The 15,288-nt window shown below is 31.2% G+C and overlaps 1 protein-coding gene across 2 annotated transcripts in view; it reads right to left on the reverse strand.

The window, feature by feature from the left end:
- Positions 1-15,288, reverse strand: part of alpha-Man-Ia (alpha-Mannosidase class I a) — a 477,107-nt gene that overhangs the window by 154,620 nt on the left and 307,199 nt on the right. The gene's annotated exons all lie outside the window — the stretch shown is intronic.

The raw sequence follows: 15,288 nt of genomic DNA on the forward strand, positions 1-15,288 counted from the left end.
GATCGGTTTATATGGGGGCTATATAGTTATGAACCGATGTGGACCAATTTTTGCATGGTTGTTAGAGACCATATACTAACATCATGTAGCAAATTTCAGCCGGATCGGATGAAATTTGTTTCTCTTTGAGGCTCCGCAAGCCAAATCGGGGGATCGGTTTATATGGGGGCTATATATAATTATGGACCGATGTGAACCAATTTTTTGCACGGTTGTTAGAGACCATATACCAACACCATGTACCAAATTGCAGCCGGATCGGATGAAATATGCTTCTGTTAGAGGCTCCACAAGCCAAATCTGAGGGTCCCTTTATATGGGGGCTATACGTAAAAGTGGACCGATATGGCCCATTTTCAATACCATCCGACCTACATCGATAACAACTACTTGTGCCAAGTTTCAAGTCGATAGCTTGTTTCGTTCGGAAGTTAGCGTGATTTCAACAGACGGACGGACATGCTTAGATCGACTCAGAATTTCACCACGACCCAGAATATATATACTTTATGGGGTCTTAGAGCAATATTTCGATGTGTTACAAACGGAATGACAAAGTTAATATACCCCCATCCTATGATGGAGGGTATAAAAATTTCGAAACGAAATGTATTTTCTTTAAATCGAATAAATTTACATACACAATATTAGAACACAAATTTCCAAAATTATGATTTTTCGTCAAAGAAATTCGAGTAATACGTGGCTTTATCAACCCAGCGAAAAAATGGAAGTTGTTTCATAAACATTTCTTCATCCGGGATCCCTCATCCCGGGATCCCTCATCGATTTTTTCAACTTCCGATGCATTTCTTTTGGACAAATCTTTGAAAGTACGGAATATGTGAACATTTAAGTTTTGAAAAAATAAGTTTCGCAAAACACAAAATAAAATCATTTAAAAAAAAAACTAATAAAAATAAAATCAAAAATTGCATGGGTTTGAACCTGCGCCGCTTGACTTTTTCACTTCCATGGAAGTTCTTTTGAGAAAGCTTTGTAAATTACGCGATTTTTTAATTTTTTTTGTTGAATTTTAATGGAAAAGATATATTTATATAAAATATATGCCGAAAATAACTAAATAAATACTTTGTATAAAATAAAAAATAATATTTTAGCAAAATAATGTTTGATAAAAAATTCACCGCTGGTGAGATTTGAACCTGCGTTCTTTATTTATTTTTTTTTATATCCTCCACCATAGGATGATCGTAATACGACACCAAGGAATAACATTATAATTGCTTCTCGAGATGCTCTTTATTAGTATGAACGAAAAAATGAGAAACGCAGGTTGAAATCTCACCAGCGGCAATTTTTTTTTTATCAAATATTTTTTGTTATGCATCGTTTTTATTTTTTATTTTCGGCATATATTTTCCTATAAATATATTTTTTCTATTAAAAATTAACAAAAAAATTAAAAATTCTCGTAATTTGCCAAACCTTCTCAAAAAAATAGGATGGGGGGTATATTAACTTTGTCATTCCGTTTGTAACACATCTAAATATTGCTCTAAAACCCCATAAAGTATATATATCCTGGGTCGTGGTGAAATTCTGAGTCGATCTAAGCATGCCCGTCCGTCTGTTGAAATCACGCTAACTTCCGAACGAAACATGCTATCGACTTGAAACTTGGCACAAGTAGTTGCTATTGATGTAGGTTGGGTGGTATTGCAAATGGGCCACGTATAGCCACCATATAAACCGACGCTCAGATTTTGCTTGCGGAGCCTCTAAGAGAAGCAAATTTCATCCGATCCGGTTGAAATTTGGTACATGGTGTTAGTATGTGGTCTCTAATAACCATGCAAAAATTGGTCTACATCGGTCCATAATTATATATAGCCCCCATATAAAGCGATCCCCAGATTTGGCTTGCGGAGCCTCTAAGGGAAGCAAATTTCATGCGATTCGGCTGAAATTTGGTACATGGTGTTAGTATATGGTTTCTAACAACCATGCAAAAATTGGTCCACATCGGTCTATAAACATATATATAGCCCCTATATCAACCGATCCCCAGATTTGGCTTGTGGAGCCTCTAAGAGAAGCAAATTTCATCCGATCCGGTTGAAATTTGGTACATGGTGTTAGTATATGGTCTCTAATAACCATGCAAAAATTTGTCCACATCGGTCTATAGTTATATATAGCCCCCATGTAAACCGATCCCCAGATTTGGCTTGCGGAGCCTCTAAGAAAAGAAAAATTTCTATAGTAATATACAATTTTGACAGAATTTTCTATGGCAATAACATGTTGGTAGATTATTTTTGGCTCGAGTGGCAATCGTGATTTTTCTGTGAGTGGGGATCGGTTTATTTGGGGGCTATATATAATATAGATCGGTACTGGCCAATTTTGGCATGGTTGGTATCGGCCATATACTAGCCAAATGTACTAATTTTTAACCGGACCGGATGAATTTTGCTCCTCCAAAAGGCTCCGCAGGTCATATCTGGTTATCGCTTTATATAAGGGCTATATATAATTATGAACCGATATGGATCAATGTTTGCATGATTAGTACCAAATTTTTCAGATCAGATGAAATTTGCTTATCCAGGAGGCTCAAAAGTAAAGTCTGGGAATCAGTTTTTATTGAGGCTCTATATAATTATGGACCGATGTGTACCAACTTGTGCATCATGGTTAGAAGCCATATATTTAAATCTCGTACCAAATTTCAACAGGATCTGATGAAATTTTTATCTCTAAGTACCTCCGGAGATCAAATCTGGGGATCGATTTATATGGGGGCTATATATAATTATGGACCGATATGGATCAATTTTGGCATGGGTGTGAGAGACCATATACCAACACAATGTACCAAATTTCAACCAGATCGGATGAAATTTGCGCTTCTTAGAGGTTCCGCAAGCCAAATCTGGGCATCGGTTTATATGGGGGTTATATACAATTATGGTCCTATATGGACCAATTTCGGCATTGATGCTAGAGACCACATACTAACATTACGTACAAAATTTCACTCGGATCGGATGAAATTTCCGCCCCCAAGAGGGTCCGCAAGCCAAATCTGGGGGCCGGTTTATATGGGGGCTATACGTAAAAGTGGTCCGATATGGCCCATTTGCCTACCATCCGACCTACATCAATAACAACTACTTGTACCAAGTTTCAAGTCGGTAACTTGTTTCGTGATTTCAACAAACGGACGGACGTGGCTAGAACGACTCAGAATAAGGGTTTTTTTCCCTGACGGGATCCGGTATGGCCCATTTGCCTACCATCCGACCTACATCAATAACAAACAACTACTTGTACCAAGTTTCAAGTCGGTAACTTGTTTCGTGATTTCAACAAACGGACGGACGTGGCTAGAACGACTCAGAATAAGGGTTTTTTCCATGACGGGATCCCGGGAAAAAATTGCTATATTTTCGTTCCCGCTTTCCCGGGAATTAAGTGCGGGAATTCCCGGGATTTTTCTTTACAATATTTTATATATAATAAAGGGTTTTTACACTGGTAGAAAAATGTTTCGTACTATTAACGAACGGGCTTCGTTGATTATTTTTCGTTAATATTACGAAATTTTTCGTTATAAGAACGAAATTGATCGTTAATACAACGAAATCAATCGTTAAAAGACAATTTTGTGTTTTGGTTTTTCGTTATATTAATGAAACCTGTTTCGTTAATATTACGAATATTAACTTTGTATTTTTTTCAAAAACTAGAATAAATTTTTTTTCCAAGATGAAATTATTATAATCATTTGCACATAGAGAGTAACTTTTGGAAACTTTTAGCCCTTAAAACAGTCGTTTTATATACTTCGAAACTGGAATTGAAAATTTCACTTATAAAACGAAAGCGATCGTTAATATAATGATATGAATCGTTAAAAAATAAATTTTAAATTGTTATATTTCGTCATACTAATGAAATATGTTCATTAATAATATGAATGGGAGTTTGAGTATTTCTGCCTCTCCGTACTCTCTCTCTAAAACGTCTCTCCATACTCTCTCTAATACATCTGTAGCGTCTATGTAATTTGTACATACACATCTAAGCATGGCAGTAAGCATGTTTGCGTGTGCGTCTTGAAAAACAAACGGTAAAAAGTTCAACAGAAAACTAGTCTGATGGGCAAACCTTAACAACATTTACGTTCTTTTCGCTGAAGAGTGCACAGGCTTATTACAGTTTCGTTGTGAATAATAAACATAGTTAAATTGGTGTTTTTTGTATATTCGCAAGAAATTTAGTGTAAATTTTAAATCTTTAGTGAAAATGCCAGGGGGAAGTGAACTTTCAGATGAAGAAGGCGGAACAATTGCCGTAATGAACCTTGATTGCAAAAATAAATTGGACAAAAGGACACGGCGATACGATTATCATTTTTTGGTCTTAGAAATTAGAGGCTTTTTTTCTTAAGTGAAAGTTACACTATATGATTATCAAATTACTTAATTTATCAATAAATATTATTTCCTACTGTACGAGTATATAAATCCTATTTCAAAGATCTTAACAAAAAATAATAATGGTTGGGTTTCATTAATACAATGAATGATTTTCGTTCATACAACGTATAAGCTACATCCATACAATGAATAAATTTCATTCATACAACGAATAATATTCGTTAATGCAACGAAAAGGCTACGTAATAGCAACGTAATTATTCGTTAATACTACGAAATGTATTCCATAAAGGGTTTCGTAAATATAACGTAAAATTACGTTGTTATAACGAAATGCTACGTTGGCTGACTTTTAATGAAGAATTTCGTTAATACAACGTAGAAATTCATCGTATTAACGAAACTTTTTCTACCAGTGTATGGCAAACATTTGACTATGGTACCAAGTAATAATAGTTGACTTGTGGGACATATATAGTCGTAGGTTCTAGCCCAGATTCTAACGGGCTCCCAATTGTTAAAAAGAAGGTTGCTTTTCCTACTTTATGATTTTCATATTTCTGTAAACCGGCATTCCGAGAGACTGGTAGACTGAGTAAACCTCTATACAGGTAAAATGCCCCGTACCTTATGTAACCCACTTTTGCAATTGTATAATTTCAAAATTTCATAATTATTGCAAGGATGTTTTAATGAAATATGAAAATTCTAACCTTTATTAAGATAGTTACTTTAATTTCAAGCTTATACCTCATACACATTAGGCTCGAAATCTATTAAAAATTGATTTTAAATCCGTTATTTATAAGGCAAATGAAAGTTAAAATCTAGTTAAAGTGGATTTTGGAAGTGTAATGTGAATGAGGTATTAGGCGATAGTGTTTCGCTTTTGAGAATATTGACCGAATACTATTCCAAAATTAACCAAAATTTTTCTTCCTCGTCGGTTCACTGTTTCTTCAGAGTAGTTATGCAATTTTATTTTTTTTTTCGCTGAAAAGCCATTCCGAATTCAGCAGTTTGTGAACAAACAAAACGATCAGCTTTACTTGACAAAGAGGTAAGATTGATCATTAGAACTCAAGCGCAGCCGAAGGTAATGGTGTTGACCGCTGTAACGGTCGAAGGTCGCTCGCAGCTCGTGGCGACAAAATAAATGCCGAATATTATAGGGAAATGCCCTAATGACTGTATTGAAGCCCTGAGCACACAAACATTTCGGCCAGACCAAGGACTAAGGACTAAAGGACTAAGGACCATCGCACTCAGCACGTACCATTTCTATCGTACAATGGTCAACAAAATTGCGGATACGGTTGAACCCACCCAACATCATTTGTCAAGAATTTCGTTACGAAAACTTTGCAATTTTTTTGCAGGTACATTATTGTTATATGAACATTCGTTGATTGCCCAGTAGTATAGGCCACCACAGGCTTTAATTTCCATTCCTCATTTCCCCAAGGCGATGAACACAATAAAATGTAGTCGTGATGAAAACAAAAAACTGTTTAATTTGAAAACTTTGATACAAAATGTTTATTTTTGTTTTTGGGTCCATTAAATTTAAAGATTATTTGCTCATATTCCCCAAGCATAAACACCACTAATTTGGACATCTCAAAGGAGGACTCTGAAAACCAAGCACACAAAAACTTGACAGTTTAAAGTTCTTCCCCTATGTGTGTGTGGCAAAGACAAATAATAAATTAACCCAAAAACACAATGGCTAAGTGTTAGTATTTTAACCATAATTACCACTAACCAAAAACATTAATTAGGAAAAACCCTAAGAAATGAGAAAAATAAAAAAAAACATGAAAAACATAATTCAAACAAAAAATGTGATGCTCTAAAAACACTTTGATAAATATATCTTTGGGGTTAAAATATGACGATGTTGATGATGATAATTAAAACTATAACCAAATGCGTAAGCGTAGATTCTAAAGATATAGATGGAGAATATGGTTCTAAAAACCATAGAGATTGACACACATGCAACAAAAAAAAAAAAAAAATACTTTTATTCTTTTGAAACACAAAAAATGTTAAAAAAAGCAACAACACTTGTCACTTGCATTAACCTGGCTGGCTGTTAAGCCAAAAATGTATGCAGTCACACATCACAACCCACTGCTTAAGCTCTAAGTACTAAGTGTAGATGAATAAAAACTGCATTAGTTTTGTGCATGGGTGTGTGAGTGTGTGTGGGAGATTGTAATATTAATTGTATGCTTTCTATTTGATTCACACTAGCGTATGTGTGGTTGTATCTCAGGCTAGGAGACAGAGAGTAACTATAGTACTTACACTCAATGTCACAAAAGTTCAACAGTATCTCATGTACGAGCATTCGTCTCCATGTTAGTGTAAATTTGTGAGCAAAGAGAAAAAGCATTGTGAGAAAAACAAAAAAAAAAAAAAGAGAAAAATGTCAAAAAAGTGTTAACAGTGTTCTGCACTTGACACTCGCCACTCTACACGGTTACACGTTCAAAAGTTACAGGATCAACAACACATGATGGCTGTGTATGTTAGGTGTTCTTTGTGTTTTTTGCTTGTCTCTCAAATTGTAGAGTGAAAGAAATTGCAAAAATGAATGTGAAAAATTCATACAAAACAAAAAACTCAAATAAATAGTTGAGCAATTTATTTTTATCTTGGATTAATTTGATTGTCATTCAATTGATCCCAATGATTGACAACATTGACCTACCCATGAAAACTATTGCAAGCATATAATAAATGTTTTAAAACGGGCAAGTAAAAAAGTTTGGAAAACTCATATTGAATGAGATGCTCACTTTTTAGAGGTAAACACACTGAAAAAATTGTTACTCCCAAATGCATGAATTTCCCCTAGAGAAGATTTGCTACTGGTATACAACTTGTTTGAGTTCCTGGCCTTTTCGATGATGATTATTATGATAAAGACAATACTCTTTAAAACTTGGGGAGACATTCTTTAATGATTCTTTACAAATTACATAGTTTTTCCCCTTGTTTCAAAGATGACAACAAACATTCCTTTTACATCACCACATATGATGGAAATTCAAGCAAGGAACAAACTAAAGGAAAAAAAATAATAACAAAATGCCAACAAGCGAAAAGGACATAAACGTTGATTTACTAGACAACTGAATTCAAAAACGAACAACGCTGATGCATAGTTTCCTTGAAATGGCAATGTCATTCAGAAAATTGCAACGAGTTTTCATTTCAAGGCATTCTTTTAGGCAAATTTAAGTGCGCAATTTTTTGAGTATGCATATCATTGCGAAACGGGAGATAATTCCCAGCAATTATTCGAAAACACTCAAGCAAACTTAGCAGTACAACTTTATCTTGAAAATCGACATACACGACGTTGATACATGCATCATAACATTTAATTTAACCAACAACATTTTCATATTTTAATTGAATTGAATTCAATTTATTCTAATATATTTTATTATGTTTTAGCAGATTTTGCAAAATATTCCTCTCCAGCATATTTTCTTTAAGAATATAAATTTAGACAATATTTTCTAAAGAAATAAAATTTTGACAAAATTTTCTAATGAAATAAAATATTGATAATATTTTCTAAAGAAATAAAATTTTGACAAAATTTTCTAAAGAAATAAAATTTTGACCAAATTGCGTATATAAATAAAATTTTGAACAAAATTGTGACAAAATTTTCTGTAGGAATAAAATTTTGACAAAAATTTTTATAGAAATAAAATTTTAACAAAATTTTCAAATGAAATTAAATTTTGATAAAATTTTCTAAAGAAATAAAATGTTGACAAAATTTTCTAAAAAAATAAAATGTTGACAAAATTTTCTATAGAAATACAATTTTGATAAAATTTTCTATAGAAATAACATTTTGACAAAATTTTCTATAGAAATAACATTTTGACAAAATTTTCTATAGAAATAAAATTTAGACAATATTTTCTATAGAAATAAAATTTTGATAAAATTTACCATAGAAGTAAAAATTTAGACAAAATGTTCTATAGACATAAACTTTTGACAAAATTTTATTTATATAGAAAAAAAAAAATCGACAAAATTTAATTTCTATAGAAATGAAATAAAATTTCGACAACATTTATTTTCTATAGAAATAAAATTTCGACAAAATTTTCCATTTTGACAAAATTTTCTAAAGAAATAAAATATTGATAATATTTTCTAAAGAAATAAAATTTTGACAAAATTTTCTAAAGAAATGAAATTTTGACCAAATTGCGTATATAAATAAAATTTTGAACAAAAGCTTCTTTAGAAATAAAATGGTAACAAAATTTTCTGTAGGAATAAAATTTTGACAAAAATTTTTATAGGAATAAAATTTTGACAAAATTTTCTAAAGAAATAAAATTTTGACAAAATTTTCTATAGAAATAACATTTCGACAAAATTTTCTATAGATATACAATTTTGACAAAATTTTCTATAGAAATAACATTTTGACAAAATTTTCTATAGAAATAAAATTTAGACAATATTTTCTATAGAAATAAAATTTTGATAAAATTTACCATAGAAGTAAAAATTTAGATAAAATGTTCTATAGACATAAACTTTTTACAAAATTTCATTTGTATAGAAAAAAAATTTCGACAAAATTTCATTTCTATAGAAATGAAATTTCGACAAAATTTAATTTCTATAGAAATAAAATTTCGACAAAATTTTCTTTAGAAATGAAATTCGGACAAAATTTTCTTAAGAAATAAAATTCCGACAAAATTTTCTAAAGAAATAAAATTTTGACAAAATTGCGTATATAAATAAAATTTTGACAAAAGCTTCGTTAGAAATAAAATTGTGACAAAATTTTCTGTAGGAATAAAATTTTGACAAAAATTTTTATAGGAATAAAATTTTGACAAAATTTTCTAAAGAAATAAAATGTTGACAAAAATTTTCTAAAAAAATAAAATTTTGACAAAATTTTCTATAGAAATACAATTTTGACAAAATTTTCTATAGAAATAACATTTTGACAAAATTTTCTATAGAAATAAAATTTTGATAAAATTTACCATAGAAGTAAAAATTTAGATAAAATGTTCTATAGACATAAACTTTTTACAAAATTTCATTTCTATTTAAAAAAAAAATTTCGATAAAATTTCATTTCTATAGAAATGAAATAAAATTTCGACAAAATTTTCTTTAGAAATAAAATTCCGACAAAATTTTCTTAAGAAATAAAATTCCGACAAAATTTTCTTAAGAAATAAAATTTTCTAAAGAACTAAAATTTTGACAAAACTTCTAAACAAATAAAATTTTGATAGAATGTTCTATAGAAATAAAATTTCGACAAAATTTTCTAAAGAATTTTTGTTTTTCGAAAAAATTTTCTACAGAAATAAAATTGACAAAATTTTCTTTAGAAATAAAACTTTGGCAAACTTTTCTATAGAAATAAAATATTGGCAAAATTTTTATAGGATTAAAATTTTGACAAAATTTTCTAAAGAAATGGAATTTGAGGTATTCCCAGCCATTATTAGAAAACACTCAAGCAAACTTACGAGTAGCAATACAACTTTATCGTGAAAATCGGCATAAGTAATGTACACGACGTTGATACATGCATTATAACATTTAATTTAACCAACAACATTTTCATATTTTAATTGAATTGAATTAAATTTATTCTAATATATTTTATTTTGTTTTTTTTTTTTTTATTTATTTTGTTTCTTATTCGATCTTTTTCTGTTTTAATAAAAATGCTTTATTTTATTTTGTTTTGGCAGATTTTGCAAAATATTCCTCTCCAGCATATTTTCTTCAGGAATAGAATTATAGACAGTATTTTCTATAGAAATAAAATTTTGATAAAATTTTCCATAGAAATAAAAATTTAGACAAAATTCGACAAAATGTTCTATAGAAATAAAATGTCGACCAAATTTTCTTTCTATAGAAATGAAATGAGATTTCGAAAAAATTTTCTATAGAAATACAATTTCGACAAAATTTTCCATAGAAATAAATATTTGACAAAATTTTCTGAAGAAATAAAATTTTGACAAAATTTTTTAAAGAAATAAAATTTTGATAAAATTTTCTATAAAAAAAACTTTGACAAAATTTTGTTTAGAAATAAAATTTTGAGCATTTTTCATCGGAATAAAAATTTGACAAAATTTTCTAAAGAAATAAAATTGTGACAAAATTTTCTAAAGAAATAAAATTTTGACAACATTTTCTAAAGAAATAAAATTTTGACAAAATTTTCTAAAGAAAAAAAAATTTTTACAAAAGTGTCTATTAAAATAAAATATTGACAAAAGTTTCTGTAGAAATAAAATTGTGACAAAATTTTCTGTAGGAATAAAATTTTGACAAAAATTTCTTTAGAACGAAAATTTCGAAAAATGTTCGATAGAAATAAATTTTTGACAAAATTTTCTAAAGAAATACAATTTTGACAAAATTTCAAATATTGAAATAAAATTCTAAAGGAATAAAATAAAATTTTGACAAAATGTTCTAAAGAAATAAAATTGTGTATTTATCATAGTGATGCGCATTTGAGACTTGGTTTGTTGTACGAAGTACACATAGGATACTCTAGTACATGTAATGATATTATGGCTTATATATTAGCCTATTATTACCAGTTTTTTATGGTGTTTGGAAAATTTGGACAACATTTTTAATTTTCCAAACACCATAAAAAAAACTGGTAATGATAGGCTAATATAAGCCATAATATCATTACATGTACTAGAGTACGTTATGTGTACTTCGTACAACAAACCAAGTCTCGAATGCGCATCACTATAATAAATGCATTTTGAAAATAAAGACTGAACAAAGAAAAAAACAACAAAAACAATAAAATAAAATTTTGACAAAATTGTCTAAAGAAATAAAATTTTGACAAAATTTTCTACAGAAATAAAATTTTGACATAAGCTTCTTTAGAAATAAAATTGTGACAAGATTTTCTGTAGGATAGAAAAAGAGATATGTTTGTACGAATTTATATCGGCAAGAGCCGACTATCATAGACCTTTTTTCGGAAGGTTCAAGTGTGGTTCACTTTGGGTTTGGTCAACTACCAGAATTTGTTCTGATAATTGGTTGATAGTTTTGCTGCAAGTAGAGGATGCTGATAAGGAATGTGGCGATTCCGAAAAGTGCGTTCATCCAACCATCTTGCAGCCTATAGGGCTTTGCCCAAATAAATTTGACAAACATTCTTTTCCTCTGTTGGCTAAGCTACACTTGTAGTTTAGTCACTGTATGGTTTTAAGCTGAAATAAAAAACAACAGTAATAAAATTTTGACAAAAATTTTTATAGGAATAAAATTTTGAGAAAATTGACTATAGAAATAAAATTTTGACAATAGCTTCTTTAGAAATAAAATTGTACTAAAATTTTCTGTAGGAATAAAATTTTGACAAAAATTTTCTAAAGAAATAAAATTTTTACAAAATATTCTAAAGAAATAAAGTGTTGTTGAAATCACGCTAACTTCCGAACGAAACATGCTATCGACTTGAAACTTGGCACAAGTAGTTGCTATTGATGTAGGTTGGGTGGTATTGCAAATGGGCCACGTATAGCCACCATATAAACCGACGCTCAGATTTTGCTTGCGGAGCCTCTAAGAGAAGCAAATTTCATCCGATCCGGTTGAAATTTGGTACATGGTGTTAGTATGTGGTCTCTAATAACCATGCAAAAATTGGTCTACATCGGTCCATAATTATATATAGCCCCCATATAAAGCGATCCCCAGATTTGGCTTGCGGAGCCTCTAAGGGAAGCAAATTTCATGCGATTCGGCTGAAATTTGGTACATGGTGTTAGTATATGGTTTCTAACAACCATGCAAAAATTGGTCCACATCGGTCTATAAACATATATATAGCCCCTATATCAACCGATCCCCAGATTTGGCTTGTGGAGCCTCTAAGAGAAGCAAATTTCATCCGATCCGGTTGAAATTTGGTACATGGTGTTAGTATATGGTCTCTAATAACCATGCAAAAATTTGTCCACATCGGTCTATAGTTATATATAGCCCCCATGTAAACCGATCCCCAGATTTGGCTTGCGGAGCCTCTAAGAAAAGAAAAATTTCTATAGTAATATACAATTTTGACAGAATTTTCTATGGCAATAACATGTTGGTAGATTATTTTTGGCTCGAGTGGCAATCGTGATTTTTCTGTGAGTGGGGATCGGTTTATTTGGGGGCTATATATAATATAGATCGGTACTGGCCAATTTTGGCATGGTTGGTATCGGCCATATACTAGCCAAATGTACTAATTTTTAACCGGACCGGATGAATTTTGCTCCTCCAAAAGGCTCCGCAGGTCATATCTGGTTATCGCTTTATATAAGGGCTATATATAATTATGAACCGATATGGATCAATGTTTGCATGATTAGTACCAAATTTTTCAGATCAGATGAAATTTGCTTATCCAGGAGGCTCAAAAGTAAAGTCTGGGAATCAGTTTTTATTGAGGCTCTATATAATTATGGACCGATGTGTACCAACTTGTGCATCATGGTTAGAAGCCATATATTTAAATCTCGTACCAAATTTCAACAGGATCTGATGAAATTTTTATCTCTAAGTACCTCCGGAGATCAAATCTGGGGATCGATTTATATGGGGGCTATATATAATTATGGACCGATATGGATCAATTTTGGCATGGGTGTGAGAGACCATATACCAACACAATGTACCAAATTTCAACCAGATCGGATGAAATTTGCGCTTCTTAGAGGTTCCGCAAGCCAAATCTGGGCATCGGTTTATATGGGGGTTATATACAATTATGGTCCTATATGGACCAATTTCGGCATTGATGCTAGAGACCACATACTAACATTACGTACAAAATTTCACTCGGATCGGATGAAATTTCCGCCCCCAAGAGGGTCCGCAAGCCAAATCTGGGGGCCGGTTTATATGGGGGCTATACGTAAAAGTGGTCCGATATGGCCCATTTGCCTACCATCCGACCTACATCAATAACAACTACTTGTACCAAGTTTCAAGTCGGTAACTTGTTTCGTGATTTCAACAAACGGACGGACGTGGCTAGAACGACTCAGAATAAGGGTTTTTTTCCCTGACGGGATCCGGTATGGCCCATTTGCCTACCATCCGACCTACATCAATAACAAACAACTACTTGTACCAAGTTTCAAGTCGGTAACTTGTTTCGTGATTTCAACAAACGGACGGACGTGGCTAGAACGACTCAGAATAAGGGTTTTTTCCATGACGGGATCCCGGGAAAAAATTGCTATATTTTCGTTCCCGCTTTCCCGGGAATTAAGTGCGGGAATTCCCGGGATTTTTCTTTACAATATTTTATATATAATAAAGGGTTTTTACACTGGTAGAAAAATGTTTCGTACTATTAACGAACGGGCTTCGTTGATTATTTTTCGTTAATATTACGAAATTTTTCGTTATAAGAACGAAATTGATCGTTAATACAACGAAATCAATCGTTAAAAGACAATTTTGTGTTTTGGTTTTTCGTTATATTAATGAAACCTGTTTCGTTAATATTACGAATATTAACTTTGTATTTTTTTCAAAAACTAGAATAAATTTTTTTTCCAAGATGAAATTATTATAATCATTTGCACATAGAGAGTAACTTTTGGAAACTTTTAGCCCTTAAAACAGTCGTTTTATATACTTCGAAACTGGAATTGAAAATTTCACTTATAAAACGAAAGCGATCGTTAATATAATGATATGAATCGTTAAAAAATAAATTTTAAATTGTTATATTTCGTCATACTAATGAAATATGTTCATTAATAATATGAATGGGAGTTTGAGTATTTCTGCCTCTCCGTACTCTCTCTCTAAAACGTCTCTCCATACTCTCTCTAATACATCTGTAGCGTCTATGTAATTTGTACATACACATCTAAGCATGGCAGTAAGCATGTTTGCGTGTGCGTCTTGAAAAACAAACGGTAAAAAGTTCAACAGAAAACTAGTCTGATGGGCAAACCTTAACAACATTTACGTTCTTTTCGCTGAAGAGTGCACAGGCTTATTACAGTTTCGTTGTGAATAATAAACATAGTTAAATTGGTGTTTTTTGTATATTCGCAAGAAATTTAGTGTAAATTTTAAATCTTTAGTGAAAATGCCAGGGGGAAGTGAACTTTCAGATGAAGAAGGCGGAACAATTGCCGTAATGAACCTTGATTGCAAAAATAAATTGGACAAAAGGACACGGCGATACGATTATCATTTTTTGGTCTTAGAAATTAGAGGCTTTTTTTCTTAAGTGAAAGTTACACTATATGATTATCAAATTACTTAATTTATCAATAAATATTATTTCCTACTGTACGAGTATATAAATCCTATTTCAAAGATCTTAACAAAAAATAATAATGGTTGGGTTTCATTAATACAATGAATGATTTTCGTTCATACAACGTATAAGCTACATCCATACAATGAATAAATTTCATTCATACAACGAATAATATTCGTTAATGCAACGAAAAGGCTACGTAATAGCAACGTAATTATTCGTTAATACTACGAAATGTATTCCATAAAGGGTTTCGTAAATATAACGTAAAATTACGTTGTTATAACGAAATGCTACGTTGGCTGACTTTTAATGAAGAATTTCGTTAATACAACGTAGAAATTCATCGTATTAACGAAACTTTTTCTACCAGTGTATGGCAAACATTTGACTATGGTACCAAGTAATAATAGTTGACTTGTGGGACATATATAGTCGTAGGTTCTAGCCCAGATTCTAACGGGCTCCCAATTGTTAAAAAGAAGGTTGCTTTTCCTACTTTATGATTTTCATATTTCTGTAAACCGG

The sequence above is a fragment of the Haematobia irritans genome, chromosome 3 (genome assembly GCF_050003625.1).
Source record: "Haematobia irritans isolate KBUSLIRL chromosome 3, ASM5000362v1, whole genome shotgun sequence".
Taxonomy (NCBI): Eukaryota; Metazoa; Arthropoda; class Insecta; order Diptera; family Muscidae; genus Haematobia; species Haematobia irritans.